Here is a 7309-nt window from a genome sequence, read left to right as displayed (position 1 = left end):
GAGGCCGAGATATCCTGACTATAAGTTCCCAGAATTCAGTTTTCCATTGGGCGGCTGTGGCTTAGTGGTAGAGCGGTTCCCTGCCAATTGGAAGGTTGGTGGTTCAATCCCATGTCAAAAGTGTCCTTGGGCAAGACACTAAACCCCGAGTTGACTCTGATGCTGCGCACTGTGTGTGAATGTGTGTGAGTGTTTACCTGATGAGCAGGTGGCACCTTGTACGGCAGCCTCGGCCACAGTGTATGAATGTGTGTGAACGGTGAATGTATCCTGTATGATGTAAAAAGCACTTTGAGTAGTCGTTAAGACTAGAAAAGTGCTATATAAATACAGCACATTTACATTGCCGTTGTCTTTTTGCAGTGCGCAATTTTACATTTCTGTGGGTCGTTTTCTTTCATTTAAGTTGTATGTGTTTAAAAGAGAAATATGCCTGCCCTACCCTAATAAAGAAATATTTTGGTTAACTTATAGTAATTATTCTCGTTTCCAGCCGCATACAAATCTCAACACCCACAGAATGGATTTGGTTTAATGGAATGGTTTAGGAATCATTCAATGGTTTACTTTAGCACATTTCATTAGTTTGTATAATGGAGTTCTGTAAAATATTGGTTTTCTACAGGTTGCCTAGATTTTCAGAAGAAAAGTCACAGACAATCCACCTGGCATTTCAACATTTGTGCTGCAGCATATGTCACGCACACAGCTCACCTGATCACGCAGCCAAATTAATCATTGCAAACTGTGGTGATGATGGACATAAACTGTGTTCCTTTGCCCAAATAATAAAAAAAAAAATGTGAACAAATTTGAATGATATCAATACATTACATGGGCTAAAAAGATAAATAGATAAAAACAGCTTTTTCCCGGGAAATAGCTGTTTTTATTCATTTATCTTTTTTATAATCTTATTTATATATTTATTTATCTGATTCATCTAATTTTTGGTAAAAATATTACACCCTAGTCTCCGCCAACACCTGATAAACATATCTGGAAATTTAGCTGTAGCTAATGTGCTGTTAAACCAAATCTTAAAGACGGTAAAAAGCCACCACAAGTTACACCTTCCACATGAAACACGTTTTCTATTGTTACTAAAAATGTGTGCAGTGGAGCTTTAATATCCACTTTAGGAGATAATTTCAAAAATTTAAACAACAACATTGTCCACTTCAGAGAATGATTTAAATTAGTCAGTGTTTAAACACATACTGTCATTAAGCCAGCGTGCACAATACACGCACGCGCACACACACACACACACACACACACACACACACACACACACACACACACACACACACACAATTAGCTGTAATTGCCACCGATACTTCCACAGCACTCGACTTAACTGTATTAGCAGAGGCGCCTGTGCAGAGTTTTTTGTAGAACAGTACCGTTTGTTTACATGTTAATGACATGATGACTGCAGTCACAAAAATGGCTCGCAAGCGCCCCCTACAAAGTTAAAAAAAAATGAGCCCCTGCAGTGCGTTTAATGTAGGCTAACAAAAGGTGGTACACATACAGTATGTAGCATGTAAAGACATACAAAAACGCTCATTTGACCCAGATCCTTGACGCAACAGGAAGACAGCCATTTTGAATTGAAAGTTCAAAATTTGAGCGTTTTTGGCTATTTCTACATGTCGTACTTTAACAAACTCCTCCTAGAGATTTCATCTGAGTGACTTCAAATTTGGTCTGTGTCATCTTAGGACAATAAAAGATGATGAAAAAACAATAAAGACAATGAAAAATGGTGTATGTTTTGATGGTGAGTCCAACATTGAGGACATCTTAAGGCTGGTATTTACTCAAAGGCGTAGCATAGCCCCCTAGTGGCAACAGGAAGTAGGCCTAAAGGACAAGGTGCTAACTCCTCCTAGATTTCATCAGATCGACTTCAAATTCAGTCAGTGTCACCTAAAGACTTTAACAATGAAAAGTTATTAAAAGCAAAAAAAATTGTCCAGTGTGGTGGCCATTTTTAGCATTTATTGATGAACGAAGAAGTTGTTGTAGCTTTAGTGTAAATCGTCCAATTTGGTCGAAATTTATCACAATTGACAGTCCAGACATGAGGACATTTTTAGGCCACAATTGACTTTTAGTCATAGCGCACCCGGCAACAGAAAACAAACCTTAAATGACAAACATCATCCAATTTACATGAAACCTATGTGTGGTGATACTGAGCCACCCCCTATAGTCTAGCCACGCCCCTTTCATTACATTTAAACCATTTAAGGTAGAGTCTTGTATGATGTGTCATTAAACTTAGCAGAGAGTTCTGTTTTCATATGTCATGGTTTGGCCCGCCTTTCACCACTAATGTACTGTATGACGTACTCAGCAGGGAGTTCCCTTTTTATTGATGACGATTTGCGTTTCTGAGTGCAAATGCACGCATCCGCCAGTAACCCCGACGCGGGCAGAGGAGAGGGCCCTTCCAACGCTGCTTGCAGCTTTAGTAGAATTTGTTTCTGTCCGTCTGGCTGTACTTCGACTTTAGGTGTTTTCACCATATTGTTACTTTAATTTAACTAATAAGTATTTGATCGTGTTGCACTGCCTGGTTTAGGAAACACTGTTTTTAACCATTCGTGCCAGTAACAATCATTGAATAGAACTGGATGGGCCAGTGTGAGAGAGACAGAGAGAGAACAATAATTAGCTGTGGAGACCCCTGACTGAACGGGAGACACAATACACCTGCAGCTGGGACTGTGTGTGTGTGTATGTGTGTGTGTGTGTGTGTGTGTGTGTGTGTGTGTGTGTGTGTGTGTGTGTGTGTGTGTGTGTGTGTGTGTGTGGTGTGTGTGGCACACAATGCAACTACCAGATTGCTATGCCTCCTGTACAGAGTTAAGTGAATTAATTAAAATTCATAAAGAGCTTTTTTTTATTCAAGCTCATATCATTTCCAAAAAAGACTACCAATAGAACACTGTGTCTGTACTATGGTAAATATAGATAGTGAAAGCTTGCTGACATTTTACCTAGGAACACATTGCACTGGCATCAGTGAACAGTTTGTTTTGTGAGAGGTCTTGGATTTTTGCCTGGGAAAAGGCAAGACATTTGTGCCTCATTCCTAATTTTTCAGCCCAAGTGTGTTTGCAGGTTAGTGCTGTGTGTGTTTTGCAGTGTTAGTGCCTGTGTTGTTGTGTGTGTGTGTTGTGTGTGTGTGTGGGTGTGTGTGTGTGTGTGGTGTGTGTGGTGTGTGGTGTGTGGTGTGTGTGTGTGTGTGTATTTCAGTGGATGAACACTGCCATCTAAAGGCATTAGCCAATATACACGACGATAATAACACAACATGCGTAGGGATTTGTGATTGGCCTGTATTATTCTTGAGGCTGTGAATCAATGGAGACAGAGAACTGAAACTGACCATGTTTTGGTTTTGATGAATCTGAATTTTCACTCTTAAATTCTCTAGTTCTCCATGTGAACTCTATGTAGCAAAAAGGGAGACATAATGCACAAAGTCGTTTTTTCAATTAAGTTCTTATCTAAGCGTACACACACAGTCCTATAGCTTCTGGGCAGTAGGTCTAAAGGTCATTTCCTGCAGAGCCCTTCTGGCAAACCCCTGGAGCCAACCACACACCCACACACACACACACACACACACACACACCCACACACCACACACACACACACACACACACCACACACACACACACACACACACACACACACACACCACCACACCCACACACACACACACACACACACACACACACACACACACACCCCCAGTGGTCGGAGGACGCCATCGCACAGTTGCAAGGCTCTCTCACCTGCACCGACTGGGGCATTTTTCAGGGAAGTCTGGATGAGCAGATCTCACTACATAAAGTTCTGCATCACCACCACTATTCCAACAAAAAACATCACCAGAAACCCAAATTGTAGACCCTGGATCACCCCTCTGATCAAGCACGCTCTCAAAGAAAAACAGAAAGCTTTTAAGCAGAAGAACTGGGCCACTTTCAACTTACTCAATAGACAGACAAAAAACGACTTCATCAAGCCAAAATGAAGTACAAAGATAAATTGGAGCGGGAATTTAGTAACATGAACACGAAACAAGCTTTGCAAAGAGTCAAACTATTAACCTGACAGGAACAAGAAAGAAACACATCACAGCACCAACCTAACACCCTAAACAGCTTCTTTGCCTGGTTCAACACCCACAACTACTCTGCCACATGTGAGGACTTGCTCAGCTCCCTCCCTCGCCAAGACCCAACATACCCCCTTCACAGAGGAGGATGTCTGACAGCAGCTGGCCAGGTGCAAACCTGGCAAGGCAACAGGGCCAGACAGCATCCCAGCAAGGGTTCTGAATAGGGCTGAACGATATTGTGTTTTAGCACTGACATTGCAATGTGCACATGCAAGATTGCCACATCGCAGGATGTTGCGATGTTGACGAAAAACTTTTTTGCTGCTTGATAGAAAAGTAAATGTTCGCTGTTCTCCTTTTACGTGATTATTACTGTCCGACCCTTCCCCTTTAAGACAGGTAGCCATGTGGTCAGCGTGTGTATGTGACGTTAGTCCGACAGGGTTTATTGTTATAGGAAATGAGGCTCTCTGTGTGTAGAAAAGTACCATAGGCAGCAGCTGCCGCTGACACAGTGATGCTCATAGTTTCGATGGGTTGTCAGAGAAGACTTAGACTTAGACTTAGACTTAGACTTCTCTTTATTGATCCTTTTGGGATGACTCCCGCAAGGAAATTGAAAATTCCAGCACCAGTTTTAGCAAGAAAAAACAAAAAAAATAGATTAAAAAAGAAAAGAAAAGACAGTATAAAGACAACAAAAATAACAATAATGATTAATAACAACAATAAGAACATTTGTCAATAAAACAAAACAAAGACCATAAATTGTTATTAAAGTGTCAGTGTTGAGTCCAGTATTGAAGTGATAAAGTGATAAAGTGACTAGGTGTGTGCGTGTATGTATGTATGTATGTGTACTGTGTGTATGTAGTATGTAGTGTGATGTGTAGATGTGTATGATGAGTATATATGTATATGTTATATGTATGTATGTATGTATGTATGTATTGTCCTATGCCCTATTTCCCTCCCCTCGTGAGGAGTTGTATAGTCTGATGGCATGAGGGGCAAAGGAGTCCTTGAGTCTGTTGGTCCGGCACTTGGGAAGGAGCAGCCTTCCACTGAACCGGCTCCTCTGGGTGCTGATGACGGTGTGCAGGGGGTGGCTGGCATTTTCAGTAATAGCCAGCAGTTTGTCCAATGTCCTCCTCTCTGCCACCGTCACCAGTGAGTCCAGCTTCATGCCGACCACAGAGCGGCCCCTCATCAGTTTGTCCAGCCTGTGGGTGTCCTTCTTTGATATGCTGCCCCCCAGCACACCACAGTGTAGATAGAGAGGACCTGGTGGACACACAGACTGGTAGAACATCCACAGCAGTTTGCTGCAGATGTTAAAGGAGCGCAGCCTCCTCAGGAAGTACAGCCGGCTCTGTGTCTTCTGTACAGGTGGCTGCTGTTTGTTGTCAGTCCAGTTTGTTGTCCAGCCACAGCCGAGGTATTTGTATGATTGGACTGCCTCCACCTCAACTCCCTCCAACAGGACTGGTTGCGGTTTGGTCGGACCTCCAAAATCAACGACCAGCTCCTTTGTTTAGAGGTGTTGAGCTGTAGGCAGTTAGTGCGCACAGAGAGCAAAGTCCCCCACCAGACTCCGATACTCCTCCTCCCTGTCCCCCCTGATAACACCAACGATGGCTGTGTCATCTGCGTACTTCTGTATGTGACACAGCTCCGAGTTGTGCAGAAGTCCGAGGTGTACAGGTGAAGAAGAAGAGGGGCAGCACTGTGCTGGGGGGCTCCAGTGCTGCTGACCACAGTGTCAGACATGATGTCCTTCAGCCTGACGTACTGTGGCCTGTCGGTGAGGTAGTCTCTGATCCAGTCTACCAGATAGGGTCCACCCCATCCTGATCAGTTTGTCCTGGAATAGGGGGCGGATGGTATTAAAGGCACTGGAGAAGTCCAAGAGAGGACCCTCACTGTGCCATCCCCCTTATCCAGATGGGAGTGGCCCGGTGTAACAGGTAGAGGATGCGTCCTCCACACCAACATCTGGCTGGTACGCAAACTGCAGAGGTCCTGGGCGTGCTGTACCTGGGGTCTGAGGAGGTGAGGAAGAGCCGCTCCAACGTCTTCATCAGGTTGAAGTGAGCGCCCCGGTCGGAAGTCATTCAGCTCGCTGGGCCTGTTCTTCTTGGGAACTGGAACAGTGCAGGATGTCTTCCAAAGGGTGGGCACTCTCCTAGCTGCAGGCTAAGGTTGAAGATCCGTTGGAGCGGCTCCCCAGTTCTGCTGCGCAGGTCTCAGCAGTCTCGGACCACTTTATCCGGGCCTGGCTTTCGGGCCGGAGCTTCTCAGTGCTCCGACTGGTCCGTGGTGATGTGGGGGGGGATTGTATTGAGGAGAGGAGGGGGGGTATTGTGGTGGGGGGGGAGGTGTGTAGACTGGGATGGGTGGTGTCAGGGGGGAGGTGTGTGGAGGGAAGGGAACATGCTGGGGTGAGGGTGGGGGGAGGGGGGGGGCAAGGGAACTACAGTAGTCAGTGTTTTATGTTCACTGCAAATATAAATTATATCACCTGATTAATGCAACATAATCACAATGTCACCCGACCAGAAAGCTGCTACCAGCCAAGCTAAAGCTAATATAGTTAGCCTAAAGAAACAAGCAGAAAGTTGTTACCAGCCAGGCTAAAGCTAATATAGTTAGCCTAAAGAAACAAGCAGAAAGCTGTTACCAGCCAGGCTAAAGCTAATATAGTTAGCCTAAAGAAACAAACAGAAAGCTGCTACCAACCAGGCTAAAGCTAATATAGTTAGCTTAAAGAAATAAGCAGAAACCTGCAACCAGCCAGGCTAAAGACAATATAGTTAGCCTAAAAGAAATAAGCAGAAAGCTGCTACCAGCCAGGCTAAAGACAATATAGTTAGCCTAAAGAAATAAGCAGAAAGCTGCTACCAGCCAGGCTAAAGACAATATAGTTAGCCTAAAGAAATAAGCAGAAAGCTGCTACCAGCCAGGCTAAAGCTAATATAGTTAGCCTAAAGAAACAAGGGGTCCATCCAATCCAACTAACATTATGGTTTGGAGCCACGACGCTGTAAACGTAACACTAACCTACAACAGAACTGTGTGTCTGATCTAATGTAATTTCCTCTGATTTAATTGTTCTTGGATACACAGAGTTTGTTGCTAGCGTGCGTGACATGCAGGTCTGATCAA

At 44.1% G+C, this 7309-nt stretch overlaps 1 protein-coding gene across 4 annotated transcripts in view; it reads right to left on the bottom strand.

Annotated features, from left to right (window-relative positions):
• Positions 1-7309, bottom strand: part of wdr7 (WD repeat domain 7) — a 158254-nt gene that overhangs the window by 101849 nt on the left and 49096 nt on the right. The window lies entirely within an intron of this gene.

The sequence above is a fragment of the Etheostoma spectabile genome, chromosome 16 (genome assembly GCF_008692095.1).
Source record: "Etheostoma spectabile isolate EspeVRDwgs_2016 chromosome 16, UIUC_Espe_1.0, whole genome shotgun sequence".
In the NCBI taxonomy this organism is placed as follows: domain Eukaryota; kingdom Metazoa; phylum Chordata; class Actinopteri; order Perciformes; family Percidae; genus Etheostoma; species Etheostoma spectabile.
Note: the sequence above shows the minus strand (reverse complement) of the source record. Positions and strands in the feature narration are given on the sequence as shown.